The 16,271-nt window shown below is 36.6% G+C and overlaps 1 protein-coding gene across 3 annotated transcripts in view; it reads left to right on the top strand.

The window, feature by feature from the left end:
- LOC144976396 (protein unc-93 homolog A-like) overlaps positions 1-16,271 on the top strand; it is a 229,059-nt gene that overhangs the window by 189,622 nt on the left and 23,166 nt on the right. The gene's annotated exons all lie outside the window — the stretch shown is intronic.

The following is a 16,271-nucleotide window of genomic DNA, read 5'->3' as shown; positions in this document are numbered from 1 at the left end:
AGATTACCTCTGGTTAACTGGTTAAAATGCTTCCGTCGGACTTTTAAGGAAAGATGAAATGCAACAGATTATACATTAAAAGACAAAATCTCTCTCTCTCTCTCTCTCTCTCTCTCTCTCTCTCTCTCTCTCTCTCCTCTCCGGCATCAAAATGAAACAAAATCGTTGTTTTCACGGTTTAAAACACAGCGGACATTATCACCACCATTAACAGATTACCATTCCGTTCTTAAAACGTTACCATTCCGTTCTTAAAACGTTAAAAAAATGCTTTTAACTCCTTTATGGCCCAGCTCTAGCATCAGACCTTTGTTCTCAAGACGTCTTGTTGAATTAATGATCTTTTAAAACAGACATAATTTGTGATTTTGGAGAGGGGGAAGCTGGATGTCTCACATATTTTGCAGCACTGTACAAATTATAATGAACAAAGGGCGCCTATTTGACAGTGGCCTTCGTAAAGTTATGGCCTGACACTGACCAAAAATGACGTCAAACTGTCAGTCTTTTGCCACAAGAGAAAACAAATCGTGAGTTGTATTCAATAGTTCAACCAATGAAATAACTTGTTTCCATGAGCTCTACTAACGATAACTCACTAGGCGGTGCAAATACCAAAATAATGACGTCAAACTGCCAGTCCTTTTGGATTTCAGTGTCAGGCTATAACATAACGATGGCTACGATTTGACCCGAGCGAGATGACCACAATAAAGTCTATGGGTCTCACCAAGAGCTTGGTAAGACTACAGCATTCCTGTATCTTGTTGACCTTCAAACAGCCATAAAGACATCACGAGGGGAAAGAAGAAGAAGAAGAAGAAGAAGAAGAAGAAGAAGAAGAAGAAGAAGAAGAAGAAGAAGAAGAAGAAGAAGAAGAAGAAGGATGTAGTTCTCAGGTTGGAGCCTGAAATTCGCAGTTCTACGAAATATTCGTAGTATTAGGTAGGTATGTTGTTACATTACAATACTGTGTAGAGCTATGATCATGGACACACAAACACGACCTAAATGGGAGTGATCTATAGATTTTTCGAAGTTGACGTCACTCAGGTCTTTGTTATTGTTTTTTTTGCCACCCGCGTTTATGAGTAAATCTCACTAAACTGTATGAACCAGACTATAAACGATCATGGTTACACAACGTTCTGTGCGTTGGTCCGTTATACTTCCGGATGGCAATTTTGTGAGCTCCTTGGCCAAGCACATACTATCTATATTCATGTTTTTGTCCAACCTAGTCATCGATCACACGATTTGTTGCTGTACAACGATTGGGCATTTCTCAATAAATGTAAACACTCTGCTTTGTTTATGAAAGTTGTTAACATACCCATGAGTCATGCGGAGCAAAATTACCAATTGTGACGTTGGATATTTCTCAAACTGTGAGCACTTCTCACTATGTGGCTCATTTTGAGCAGTTTTTGCAATGTGACCAATAACCTCAAGCACATGTAAATGTAATGTTATAGATCATGCCCGTTAGGTCAGTCACACTGTGGATGTGATAAAGGCATCTGTCTTATGCCCTTGGAAACAGGCATTTCGCTCACATATTTCTTTTGTAACAGTGATGGATGTATAATTTGGAGATCCCCCTGAGGCAAAGCATGACAGCGTTGTGCACTGTGCACCACAAATCTCTACCAAACTGTACGCGTCGTCTTATGTTTAAGTACTTACTTACTTATCCGAACCAGCGACCACCTGAGCTCTAGCCCTTCGGTCTTGTGCCATGACGTAGAAGTTAGACGTCTTTTTTATGTTTAAGTAACAAATGATAGAGCAGGCACTGGTGTAAGAGAAAGATTGCTTTATATTTGATATTTTCAAAAGAAAAAAGAACCACTCAAATATCTTTCTTCTCGTCCTCTCGTGTTCAATGTTTGTGTATTTTGATACAGGCGAGGGAAACACTAACAATTGTGACGAATATGCCCCTTAACCCCCTCCTTACCAACTATAGGAAAATCGTCACATTCGTTACGATACAACCAACAATTTTCTTATTCAAATTTATTTTGTACATCATAAAATTTAAAGAAAATGAACAGTGTGTTGTAGAGCATCTTTTACTAAAGAAATTATTTACTGCTATTATGCCCGAGTGATAAAAATTATATTTTTGTGTTAGTTGGGTGTGAAGCTTTGGGGGAAATCCTAAAAATAGCTGGTAAGGAGAGGGTTAACTTACTTACTTACTTACTTAATTAGGCGCCCAACATGAGCCACAAGTCTTCGCCGTTCTGTCCTGTCCTCCATAAGGGGACGCAGCTCCCGGGTGTTGTCCATTCCTGTGTCATCTAGCAGACAATCAATGTAAGTTTTATTCTGCCTGCCTCTGCTTCTGGTTCGCTCAGGTGGTTCCCATAGCACAAGACTGCTTGCAATCTCCTCCTTGTGTCTCCAGCAGTGCCCCGCAAGTCTCAGTCTTTTCTTTTCTATCTTCGAGGACTGGACGGCTGGTACACCCGTATGCTGTGAATGGCCTTCAATGTAAACTGGAAAGAGCACATATCAAATGAAGAGCTCTACAGTGACCTCCCCACAGTGACCTCGAAGTGAGGGTTAAATCGTTCAACAATCGGGAAACCTCTGTGGTGTAACTGGTAGCACGTCTGACCAGTAATCATGAGATTCTGAGTTCGATTCCCGGTCGAGGCAGTTGATTTCTTTAGCTGGTTACTTCTTTCTTGTCGTATTCTTTCCCCTTTGTCTTACACTGTGTCATACACGCCATTCCTGGACTTCGCCCTACGTTTATTGACTTTAATCAACTCAAACACCGGTAAATCACCGAGGAAAATGATTTCTACTGTTGATAAGCATTCAATAAATCCAATGATTTTGAAAAGATAATCAAACTCATCTGAAATTGGATTTTGAATACTGATTAATTTTAGAAAATCAATAAACGCTGTTTTACCTTGGATAGCAATTAAAATCCTCATTTTAGAACCCGCGCTTGATCATGTAGAGAGAGAGAGAAAAAAAGAAGAAGAAAAAAAAACAAAAAGAAAAGAAAAACATTAAATCAAAGCCAAAAAAAAAAGAAAAAAGAAAAAGAAAAGAAAAACATTAAATCAAAGCCAAAAAAAAAAAAAAACAAAAAAGAAAAAGAAAAGAAAAAACCAACACTACTAGACTTTGGCGCTCATCAAACATTCCTATGAAATGAAATTGAAGGCTGGTTTTCCAAAACTCCTTCAGTCTATTTTAATACTTTTTGAGATTTTCAATGCATGAGAAAAATTGAAACGTAAATTATATTTTAAACATAGAAATTACACAACAATTCCCTTAGATTTGTGTGAATTTGAAATTTAGATATTTGATAAAATAACAGACCGAATGAGAAAATTTAGAAAAAATAATTCTCAATATCTCAAAATGGGAAGAACCGAGTTAGGGAGTTTTGGAAAACCACTCTTCAATTGTTTGCGAAGTTATATTATCGAATAACAATTCCATACTTATAACTGCTTCCATATATTGTGACCAAACCAGATAACGAAGCAAGAACCAGCCATTCCATTGTTATATAAATTTTCATTTCCTTTCCAATATTATCTTTGGGAATTCGTATACAAATGCAAATCCGAAACAGTTGCTATTTATTTTGTTGTCCAAATTTGCACAGAAATAGAAAGGGGAATAACAATGGGTCTTATTTCCCCATAAATCCGTGTTTAAATATTTTCAATCTTATCACGTCATCGTAATATTTAAGAAGATTATGGAGACATAAGTATTAGTATTTTTAAAAGTAAACACACGTCTGTGGCTGGGGTTTTTTATGCATAAATGTGACAGTATATTTTTACGATTCTTACACTCTTGTTTTTTGGAAGTCCGGGCGTGTTCGCGACCACTGCACGAGCTTGTGAATGCGCTTTGGGAACAAAGTTCGAATTCCAAAAAGCAAGAGTGTAAAAAATCGTTTATTCCACACCTCAATCTATTCCGATTTCGTAATCTTTGAATAAAAGATAAGTTAAAAATACTTAAATAATGCTTCTTTCTAAAGAATCCAGAATAATAATAATAATAATAATAATAATAATAATAATAATAATAATAATAATAATAATAATAATAATAATAATAATAATAATAATATAATAATAATATAATAATAATAATAATAATAATAATATATAATAATAAATAATAATAATACTTTATTGCATCCCAAAAAGGAAATTTTTTGTACAGACGTGTTATAATTTACACATAAGATAAAAATACAATGGAAATAGGATGTATATATATAAAAAAGGAGCAGCTCTATAACCAGAGCTGCGCTTTATAATATGAATAATTTCAACACTGTAAAATAGTTAAAACTGTCACTATAAATTGAAAATTGAAAAGATTGCAAAACAAATAAATTAATAAATTAATATTTATATTTTTAAAATATAAAAATGAGAAATAATTATATAAAATGATTATTGCTTGTTGTTATAAAGCCTAATACTGGACGGCAGAAAAGATTTTCGGTGTCTCTCTGTTTTCGTTGAAATAGAGAAAGGGCGACCACTTCTTTCTGACATAATAATTGATGGTCTTAGTGGATGATACTGGTCATTTAATATTTTAGTTATTTTATTTATACAAAATTTCTCGTATAAAAGATCTACATCGTCAACATCATTTATATAGCGTTTAATGGATTTTTTAATATTTGAATTTATTTTGTTCCTTTCCACTGCTAAGCAATTGCCTCCCCAAGCTGTTATACAAAATGACAAAACACTTTCGATTACTGCTCTATAAAATAATGTGCAGAGGGTTTTATCTATTCCAAACTGAGAGAGTTTCGATAAAAAATATGTACGTCTGCACATCTTATGCCTAATTATTTTCAAGTGTTCATCCCACTTGAGCCTGTCATCAATCGTTACACCAAGGTATTTGTAGTGAGGAACTCGCTGGACGAATTGGTCCTTTAATTTTAACGGTTCTATCGGTTCCTTCACTCTCCTAAAGTCAATCACTAGCTCCTTTGTCTTGCTTATGTTAAGCTCTAGGTGGTGGGCATCACACCAAGACACAAATCTATCAATTTCTTGCCTATAAGCCACTTCGTTGCCATTTGTTATGAGGCCTTGAAGAGCGGTGTCATCTGCAAACTTTATTAAAGGTACACTCAGGTTTTGACTTCTACAGTCATTCGTGTATATTGTGAATAATACAGGGGACAATACACAACCTTGAGGAGCGCCAGTATTTGTAGTTATACAGGAAGATTTGTTTTGCCCTAATTGAACATATTGTGCTCTCTCCGTAAGAAATTCGAGCACCCAAGCAATTATATACTTGTTTAAATTCAGACTAGTCAATTTTTGAACAACCAACTGAGGTTGCATTGTATTGAACGCTGAAGAAAAATCTGCAAAAAGCAATCTGCAATAGCTCCTAGCGTGATCTAGATGCCTGTAGATGTTGTTTGTAAACAGCAAAATGGCATCCTCTACGCCACGTCCTGGTTTGTAAGCAAATTGATGACTATCACTCAATGGCATAAACTGATTCCTAATTTTAACAAGAACAAGTTTTTCTAAAGATTTCATGACTATTGAAGTCAGTGCAACAGGTCTGAGATCGTTCATAGTTTCAAGTTTTTCTTTTTTTGGAACAGGAATAATTTTCGAAGTTTTCCAAATTTCAGGGATTGAAACGCATTGGAGGGACCAGTTAAAAATATGTGTATAAATGGGGGAAAGCTGGTGGGCACATTCTTTCAATAGTTTTCCTTTCAATCCATCCGGCCCAGCAGCCTTCCTCTCGTTTAGTTTCGAAAATACGAATCTCGTTTCCTCTTCACTGACCTCAACAGCCATTTCATCTTCCAAAGCCCTGTCTAATTTATGTTTAAGAAGAAGAAGAAGAAGAAGAAGAAGAAGAAGAAGAAGAAGAAGAAGAAGAAGAAGAAGAAGAAGAAGAAGAAGAAGAAGAAGAAGAAGAAGAAGACGAAGAAGAAGAAGAAGAAGAAGAAGAAGAAGAAGAAGAAGAAGAAGAAGAAGAAGAAGAAGAAGAAGAAGAAGAAGAAGATGAAGAAGAAGGGTTCATTGGTGCGTAGTTCCAGTCCAATAATGAGACACTGATATGGAATGAGAGAGACCAGGACTAGATCAAAGGGCGCCGTTTTTCATCAACTTAGGTCAATAGCCATCTTGTTACAGGAAAGAGTCTTTTACCCTTGAGCTAGGACCAAAGTAATATTCGTGAGATGTGCTCCGTGTTCCGCTCGGCCCATGTAATATAAATAAGATCACTGGTGTTGAAGATTGAGGGTGCCGGCAGGTCCTGAGGATATGCTTTTGACTTCGTACATAGTCTTTTATGTACTTTGGAATCGTGGACGGTGATTTCACAAGCAAGTTTAGGGGGGGGGGGTGAAAATTAAGAAGATTGAAGTTCATGGGACTGTAGATGAGTTGGGTTTTTTGTGTGTGTTTTAGGGGGGGGGGGGGGGGTTAAAGCATTGAATTGTTGGAAAAAAATGTGGACGGTTATTTCACTAGCAAGTTAAGTAGTGGAGAAAGTCGGGAAAGGGGCGGGGGGGGGGGGGGGAGAAAAATTGAAATGCAATTGGACTGTTGATGTGTTTATTTTTTAAAAGGGGGCCAGGGGAGGGGGTTATAAAGGGAGAAAAGAGGGGGGGGGGGATTATAAAGGGGGGAAAGGGTGGGTGGAGGTGGATGGGTTAAAGTGTTGAATTATTGGGGGAAACTGTGTAAAAAAAAGGGCTGTTTATCACATTTGTAATACATATTTCACATGGTGATAGTGGTTATCTTGATGATGATGATGATGATGATGATGATGAAGATGATGATGATGATTATGATGATGATGATGATATTTGTATTATGTGCGCGTGTTCTAATCGGCCCATGTAATATACATAAGATGAATGGTGTTGAAGATTGAGGGTTCTGGTAAAGACGTAAGGGTAGGTTTTGACTTTGTACACAATGCCTTTAATATTGTGAAGTTGCGGAAGTTCGATTGCTCGAGCCAATTAGCTATGGTATAAATAACCTTTTAAAAAAATCCCTTTATTCATCACATAGGGGGAATTTGTCTCTAGGGTCTATTCCAAGGGAAGACTGTAACAACTCATATTAGAAATGGTAGAACGGTAGATAGAAAAAAACATATTTCTATCGACATTTCTATCATTGTTGTTGTTGGCTTGGGGCAGTATGGAAAACATGTTTAAGGGACATCGCGCTATATAAATGCTCTAAATATTGTGTTGTGTTTTTTTTGTTTTTTTTTTTTTTGTTTTTTTTTTTTTTGGGGGGGGGGGGGTTTGTTTTTATTTTTTTGGTTGTTTCTTTTTTGTTTGGTGTTGTTGTTTTTTAAAATTTCTTTTTCCTCCCAATGTGATACCGTTTTTAGACGATGTGTCACATACTATGATTATTTATAATGATTTGTTGTAACTGTGGGTATCTACATTTTTTCTCTCATAATTTTCAATTCTATTTTATTTTGTTTTAATATTTATAGTGTAACAATTCCAGTTACATGCGTCTCGCTTTAAAGAGAGAATTATCTTTTGTAATGGGACTTCCGCAATTGCCTCTAGCTTAACTTGAATCTTATCCCGTAATCTCTCTCTCTCTCTCTCTCTCTCTCTCTCTCTCTCTCTCTCTCTGTCTGTTTGTCAGTCTTTCTTTCTCCCTCTCTATCTATCTCTCCCTCGCTCTCTCTATCTCATTCTTTTTATCTCTCTTTATCTCCCGCTTCCTCTCTCTCTCTCTCTCTCTCTCTCTCTCTCTCTCTTTCTCTCTTTCTTTATCATTCTCTACATTCATACACCTCCCTATATATTCTATCTAACTATCTTTCACTTTCACTTTCTGATGAGAGCGAATCTCGAAATAATACTGTAGAAGTTGATCATAAATACACTTGAAATATTATATATCTATCTATTTATCTAGCTATCCATATATTCACACACACAGAAACACACACACACACACACACACACACACATATATATATATATATATATATATATATATATATATATATATCAATACGTATGTGATATATCTTTCTATCATTTCCGTCGGCACGTCATATAGATAGGACACAGTGAATTGCAGGAAGTCAATAATTATTTTGTTCATGACGACGAGATAATCCATTTATTCTAAGGTTTTACTAATTTTCATTATCATGATTTGTCGTCATCATCATCATCATCGTCGTCGTCGCCGTCGTCGTCGTCATCATCATCATCATCATCATCAACAACAACAACAACAACATCATGATCATCATTATCTACTTCGCCAAGATAATGTTAAGCATAGCTTTTATCATCATCATCGTCTACGTTTTGTTTTCTTTTGAATCAACATTTTGGCACATCCACAGACACAATCAACAGAATTGATTCTGTTTAGTTACAATAATATGATTATGTTGTTAACTGGAAATAATGTTTGTTTTGTGTTCTGCATTGTAAATATGCCTGGAAATAAACTTTAAAACTTTGAATTTATAAATCTGACCAGAATTGGATTGAATAATCTGACGTCACATCCGCCCTAGCAACGAGCACTTGTTTCTAAAGAAATAAAATCTGTACTTTTTATTCTTTATGCTGGCTAGAACTTTTTCACATATTATGTGAATAGAATGTATAAAAGTCAAAACATGATCAGATTTATCATTTTTTTTCTCCTGTGGATACACTTTTATGCTCGTCGGAGAAGTATTTCAGAAGGGCGTCCGCCATTGTTCCGATAGTTTAGAACCAGTTACTAAGTTGCTATGCGTCATTACCAGGGGAGTGACGTCACGACTGTTGAAGGCTATTGACTGACAGAATTCTATGTTTATCTAGTATAATAGGGAACAACAGTGTGATGTAAGAAAAACCGGTTCCAATATCATTGAAAGTGTAAAACTAGTCTTCAGGAGGACTGGACACATACCTTGTGTAAGTGATCTTCTGGTTTCAGAGTGATGGTATCTTAATGTGTGGCTATGTGGTCTTGTGGTAAGACACTCGCTTTCGGATCGGAAGCTCCTGTGTTCGAGCCTCGCTCGGCGCATAGTTGAGTCCTTGGAAAATGCTCTTTACTCACATTATCTCACCGTACTCAGGTGTGAAATGAGTACCTGGCCGTTGACAGCGTTGTTTCTGTCCGAAAAAAAATGTAATATCGTCAAAAGTTCATTCCATTAATTCTCATATCTATTGATTGTATGCGTTTAAGAATAATACTCACCTGTTCTCTCCGCTAAGACACAAAACCATCTGTAGTCTATCAGAGATAATTGACTTAGAAAAAAATATCGCTCAAAAAATAAACGACAAAGAGCCGAGTGACGTCACCTTCAATAATTATTTTTAACGATACCGAGTCTGAATGTCTTTGCGAGTCTTCCTGTGTCTATGTCTTCTGCCTCGAGGGTTCTTATTCTGGATGGAGCCTGTCTGGTGACAAATAATATTGGATATGATTGTTTAGAACTCTTTACACCTCCCCTTACCAACTATAGGAAAATCGTCATATTCCTTACGTCATACAATATAAATAAAATGTACAGTGTGTTGTAGAGCGTGTTTTGCTAAAGAAATTATGCATCGCAATAACTTTACTGCTATTGTGTTTGAGTGATAAAAATATATTTTTGTGTTGGTTGGGTATGAAGTTTTGGGGGAAATCGTGAAAATGGCTGGTAAGGAGAGAGTTAAATCAAGGATATGTTGTAAAGCGCTTTGAGCACATTTAGTGGATATTGCGCTATATAAATCTCAATTATGTTTTTTATGTTCATCTTTAGTATCAATTACGTCTATGGCTACGTATGTTCATGTCTGACGAAACGAACGAAACAAATAAAACATTAAGAAATGATATTAATAATATTTATTTACTTTATCCTCTTCGGGCCTTGAGGCACATAGGGCATCCACCAGACCTCTCCATTTTCTGCGATCGGCTGCTTTTACCAGGACAGGCCTGCTTCCTTTAATTCTTTCTCCATGGTCCTTCGCCAGGTTTTTTTTGGGGGGTCTTCCTTACTTTCTCTTCCCATCAGCTGTCCAGTGCAGGGCTGTCTTGGGAAGTGACCCTTTTTTCCATTCTGGCCACTTGACCCAGCCAACACCATCTTCTTTTTATTTGGCTTTCAATAGGGAACGAGATTAGCGGAAGAGTAGCGTCCCTATGATTGGATGTCACCTTGCAGAGAGAACGTCAACTTAAAGATCACTGAGAAACTATTTAACTAACCGCGCGGTTTCACATGAAGCGAGGACAAGAGACGCATGCGCGAACCATAATGACGTTCTCTCTCTAATAACTTCTTTGCCGGTGACGTCCAATCAAGGGACGCTACACTTCCGCTAATCTCATTCCCTATACTAGTGCAGTCAGCTTTCTTTAATAGATCATGACATATCCTAAAAGGGTTGCTTACACCAAAGGCCTTTGAATATCCTGTGAAAAAATAAAAAGAATGGTTCAAGTGAAAAAATTCCCAGATATAATCACAACTATGATCATCATTTACATTAAAAGCAATCAAATAATATTTATTAAAAACGTATTCATTCAATTCATATGTTAAATAAAGCAGATCCCTGTCTCTTGCAGTTTTGAAATCAAAATTGAGCTTTTATATAGCGCAATATCCACTAAACGTGCTCAAAGCGCTTTACAAGGGGTCCCTGACCAACAGCAACAAATAACACGTAGAACGAGACATGACGATACAATTTTTATTCTGACATAGACAACGCTGTTAACGCTCATGTACTCATTTTACACCCGAGTACGGTGAGAGAGTGTGAGTAAAGAGCCTTTTCCAAGGACCCAACTATGCGCCGAGCGAGGCTCGAACCCAGGACCTTCCTTTCCGAAAGCGAGTGTCATACCACAAGACCACGTAGCCGCACAGAAAGAATAGTAATGATAACAAATCATAAAAAGACTTGCATAGTCAAAGGCTATGGTCTAGTGGTATGACACTCGCTGTCGGATCGGAAGGTCCTGGGTTTGAACCTCGCTCGGCGTATAGTTGAGTACTTGGAATATGCTCTTTACTCACATTCTCTCACCTACAGTACTCAGGTGTAAACTGAGTACCTGGCCTTCAACAGCGTTGTCTATGTCTGAAAAAGTGTAATATCGCCTAACAGGCGTCATGTTTCGTTCTACATGTTACGTGTTGGTCAGGGACCCCTTGTAAAGCGCTTTGAGCACGTTTAGTGGATATTGCCCCGTTTAAAAGCTCAATGTTCTTAATCATCGCTATAAGACCGTTTTGAGAAGGTGGGTCACCAAGAGACGTCGGGACTCCGAGAATAGAAAACACAAGACCATTGTCTCAGGTTAGGTCAGTGGAGCGGGCAGGGGAGTTATTCTTGTCGTCAGCTGTGTTTAATTTGCTTGTCGGATTCGGTTCTGGAGACACCATTCCCAAGGGTACTCTCGATTGCCTGCAAGATACGAGGATCTGACTGATAAGAACTGAACAAGTGTGTATGAAAGGTGCCAGACAAAGCAAGAAAGAAAAATACAAGAAGAAAAAGAAAACCATTCCAAAAAATAAGTCGATCTCGACTGGGGAGCGAACCTCAGACCTTCTGATTACCGGCCAGACGTGATACAGCATTACAGTATTAACGGCCAGGCACTTATTTTACACCTGAGTACGGTGAGAGAATATGAGTAAAGATCCTTTTCCGAGGACTCAACTATGCGCCGAGCGTGGCTCGAACCCAAGGACCTTTCGATACGAAAGCGAGTGCCATACCACTAGACCACATTGCCGCACTTTATATTTTCCAATATGTGGTGTGAGGAATTCTCCTTTTGGCTTCTGTGTCAGTGAAGGGCCCAATTGGTCAACAATAGTCGTCTTCTCATTTTAATCATGTATTTGATAAGATGTAAAAAAATAATTCTATTTTTATAAATGTTTATCAAAATGTCGTCACTACTATTTGAACTAGACAAAAAAACGTAGTGCTTTAACAGGTCATAGTGGGGTTGGTCAGGTGTCATTGATGGAGTCAAACATTTGCTCTCATTTCGATATTCTAATAATATGTGACCCTCCGCCTCAAAACGGTATTATGTCGGGATGATTCAGACCCCAGAAAGTGAATTTAGGGATAGAATGATGAGAAATTGGACCTTAGAAGTTTTTGTAAAGCAAAAAATAGTATTTATACTCCAGCATGACGTAGGGAAATTAAACCCAAGTTTGATATTGGTGGCTATAAATTCAATTTCCCTAACCGAGTGGATCCCGACATAATACCGCTTTGAGACGGTGGGTCACATATGTGGTATGTGGAATGCTGTTGGCTTTTGGTCGTTGTGGGGAGTCATATAGGTCACGTCAACACATTTGACGTTCTTCGAGCTTTGTTTTTTGTTTTTTATTTGTTGTTTTTTTTTAGGGGGGGGGGGGGGGGGGGGGGGGGGGGGGGGGGGTGTTTCTCTTTGCTCAAAAGCCGTTACTGTCATGTGAATAAGAAGACATTAGCAGTACTTAAAGGTCATTGAATCGTTGATCGGTTATCAACGCGTAAGAATAACGTTTGCGGTCATTTCGATTTTCCAATAAGTGGAATTCTGTTGGAGTTTGGCGTTGTGGAGACCTATACAGGTCAACACATTTGAAGTTCTTAGACTTTTTTTTTTTGGTCAAAAGTTATGACTTTCATGTGAATAAGAAGACATTAGCAGTACTTTAAGGTAATTGAATCGTTGATCGAATGGCAACGAGGAAAAACAACGTTTGTTGACACTTCGATTTTCCAATATGCGGTGAGTGGAATTCCCATGTAAGTGTGTGAGATCGTGGAAAGCCATATTGTTGGTCCACATTTGCTGCCTCTGTTTTGGTGATATTTTTGGGGGTCATCTCAGCCGAGTGATTACCTTTTGAAATTTGTTGTTCAAAAAGGTCGACATCAGGGACAGTGTGACTCAGCGGTACGGTCTTTTCTCCGTACCATAAAGGTACCGAGTTCGAGCACCTGCCCGGTTGTGTGGTGTGGCCTTGAGCAATTCACCTCGTCATAGCTCAGTTTGTGGCAGTGCATTGCGGCTGACGCCTGCCTGAGTTATTCCAGTCTTCCCTTGGAATAAATCGAAAAAAATGTCCCCTATGGGATGAATAAAGGGAATTATATTTAATTTTTTTTAAATTAATTGAATAAGAAGAAATAAGAAAAATAAGAAAAACTATTTCGTTCATAAAAAGGTCATAGTGTGGTCCGCCAAGGGATTTATAGATTTGCTTTCCCCTCGATTTTCCAACACGCTATACCCGGAGAGCTAAACAGATCCATAATGTTAGGAGAACATTACATTCAGCGTGTACATAATATGTTTAGGTCTGAAATCCGTCGGACGAGAGACGCATGCGCACAACCAACATGACGTTCTCTCTCAAATACCTTTTCCGCCGATGACGTCACAGACTATGGGTGACGTCCAATCAAGGGACGCTACTCTTCCGCTAATCTCATTCCCTATTATGATGGGTCTAGTTTAACATTGTTGCCGTGGACAATTATTTTGCCTTATTTTTGAGAATTCCATTACAACAATAACAATGAGCCCATAATGATTTGGGTTATCAGACCTGAAAATAAGTACACGTCGATAACATGAGATATTTTTGCCTTTGATTTAAAAAAATATTTTGAGGGGTTTTTTTTTTACCAATTGGTAAGATTTCAAATTTTTAGAAATTATTTTTTGTTTGAGGGGCTGTGAGGGGGAGGGGGGGGGGGGGGTTAAAATATGTTATTATTATTTGAATAAGAAGAAATACGGTCACGTGGTGTGGTTGGTTAGCGGTCAATGAGGGAGGTAAACTTTTACTGTCTCTTCGATTTTCCAATATGCGGTATTCCGAATTCCGCTGTTCCGCTTTTTTCGTCAAAAGGACGTCATTGTTATTTGAATAAAATTTAATAGAGAGTACTTCAATTTCATTTGGTCACTTTGGACTACAGGGGTGATCACTGTTGATATCAGACGTTGGATTCCTTATCTATGTTCCTTCATGGAATGCCTAGGTCACAACATCTGATCATCGTCATCTTCTTCTTCTTCTTCTTCTTCTTCTTCTTCTTCTTCTTCTTCTTCTTCTTCTTCTTCTCTTCTTCTTCTTCTTCTTTTTTCTTCTCTTCTTCTTCTTCTTTCTTTTATTATTATTATTATTATTATTATTATTTATTATTTTATTTATTATTATTATTATTATTATTTATTATTATTATTATTATTATTATATTATATTATTATTATTATTATTATTATTATTATTTATATTATTATTATTATTATTATTATTTTATTATTATCATTATTATTATCATCATACTATCAGATTTTATCATTATTACCACTATTTTAATTACTTTTTTTTCGCCTATTACAAGAGCTGTAACCTAACAATAATTGCCTATTTGAACAATAAAGATTATTATTATTATCATACCATGTAAAAGAGGGTAATTTTCTCTCTTCCTGACTTAACCTAGAAAACAAAATCTTTTCTCAGTTACAGTTTATATCGAAAATTTAGCATTGATGTCTTTTTGTGCCAAATGTTACACAAACGACATTTTGGTATAGCGTCTTATAGACTGATATGATCTTTAAAATTCGTTTAATTTCGGTATCTCTCGGTAGTAGAGGGGGATAGGCGAGGGGGGAGGGGGGGGGGCGGGGGCTTGAAAAGTCACTAAGCACTGTGAAACTGCGGGAAAAGGTGCTTCATAAATTTGCTCATTTACTTATTATCCTAATTTATGCATCATTTAAATATTCATTTATCAATTATTTATTTATTTGAATTTTTTTCTAATTATTCATATTCACGTATTTGTGTGTTTATTCTTAGATAGTTTAGACCTGTAAATTCTCAGTCAATTAACTGAAATCAGTCAATTCGTCAAATTCAAATATTTTTAAAAAGGGAAGAAAGAAATGAATAATAAAGAAAGAATTCATGAATCGTAGTCGATTGACTGTAAAGTTAACTAGGAATGTTCCACAGCGCCACACATAGCTCATGGGCCGTTTATATTAACGATGGATATTTTTTGCCAAGGCTAAGCGACGGTTTTTAGAATTGCCGTGTCTGAACACACCCCAGTGTATTTTCACACAGCCTTCGTTAAATTATTTTTTCACTTTCGAAACCTGTCGTAGCCAATTTTAACTGAGCCGCCGAGCGATACATTTCACTGTTTCGTCTAAGCCAAAATTGACCACATTTACTTGAAGGACAGGAAAAGTATGAGAAAGAAAAATTCGAAACATCGGAAGTTCGTTATGTAGACACCTTCAAATCGAAAGTTAAATGATTGCTACAAGCACATCTCGATTACCTCATGTTGTAAACAAACGGGTTGACCGTTTCTAAGTTTCTTCACTGATTGGGTACCTAATTATAAGGAACAATGGTAAGTAGCCTAATTAATTCCCGCGCAAATTAGTTTTCTGCCATTGCTTTGCTCAAGTGAGCTTGCTGGTCACCTTTCATTTTGATTCTTTGGATTTTACCTCTTCGACGAATTACGAAGAGTTTCAGTTTCAGTCAATTTTTATAGAGCTCATTTACAGGTCTAATAGTTACTTATTCCTCATTTCTCAATACATTATTCAAATGTCTATTTATAATTTGTCCATCTATTTTTATCTCAACATTTCTTTACTTATCTATCTATCTATCTATCTATCTATCTATCTATCTATCTATCTATCTATCTATCTATCTATCTATCTATCTATCTATCTATCTATCTATCTATCTATATATCTATCTATATATCTGTTTAGATTGCCTGTCTACCATCATTATCTTCATCATTCGTAATATTCACTTCTTCTAATTATCTGACCGATATAATCACTGTTTCTCTAATCAATTACCACATTACTTGAAGAGAAGTATGAGAAAAATTCGCATGGAGTTCGTATGTAACATTCTAATTAATATTGGCTAATCAATCTATACTCATTTACAAGTTGACGTATCTATTTATCATCTGATTGGTACTAATATAAGGAACATGTAGTAGCCTAATTAATTCCCCAAATTATTTTCTGCATTGCTTGCTCAATGAGCTTGCTGGTCACTTTCATTTTGATCTTATGATTTTACTCTTCACATTACGAAGTTTCAGTTCAGTCAATTTCTAGAGCTCATTTCAGTCTAAAATTACTTATTCTATTCTCAATCATATCAAATCT

Source organism: Berghia stephanieae, chromosome 7, assembly GCF_034508935.2.
Source record: "Berghia stephanieae isolate SIO BIC M18660-M18661 chromosome 7, UCSD_Bste_1.3, whole genome shotgun sequence".
NCBI lineage: Eukaryota > Metazoa > Mollusca > Gastropoda > Nudibranchia > Aeolidiidae > Berghia > Berghia stephanieae.
Note: the sequence above shows the minus strand (reverse complement) of the source record. Positions and strands in the feature narration are given on the sequence as shown.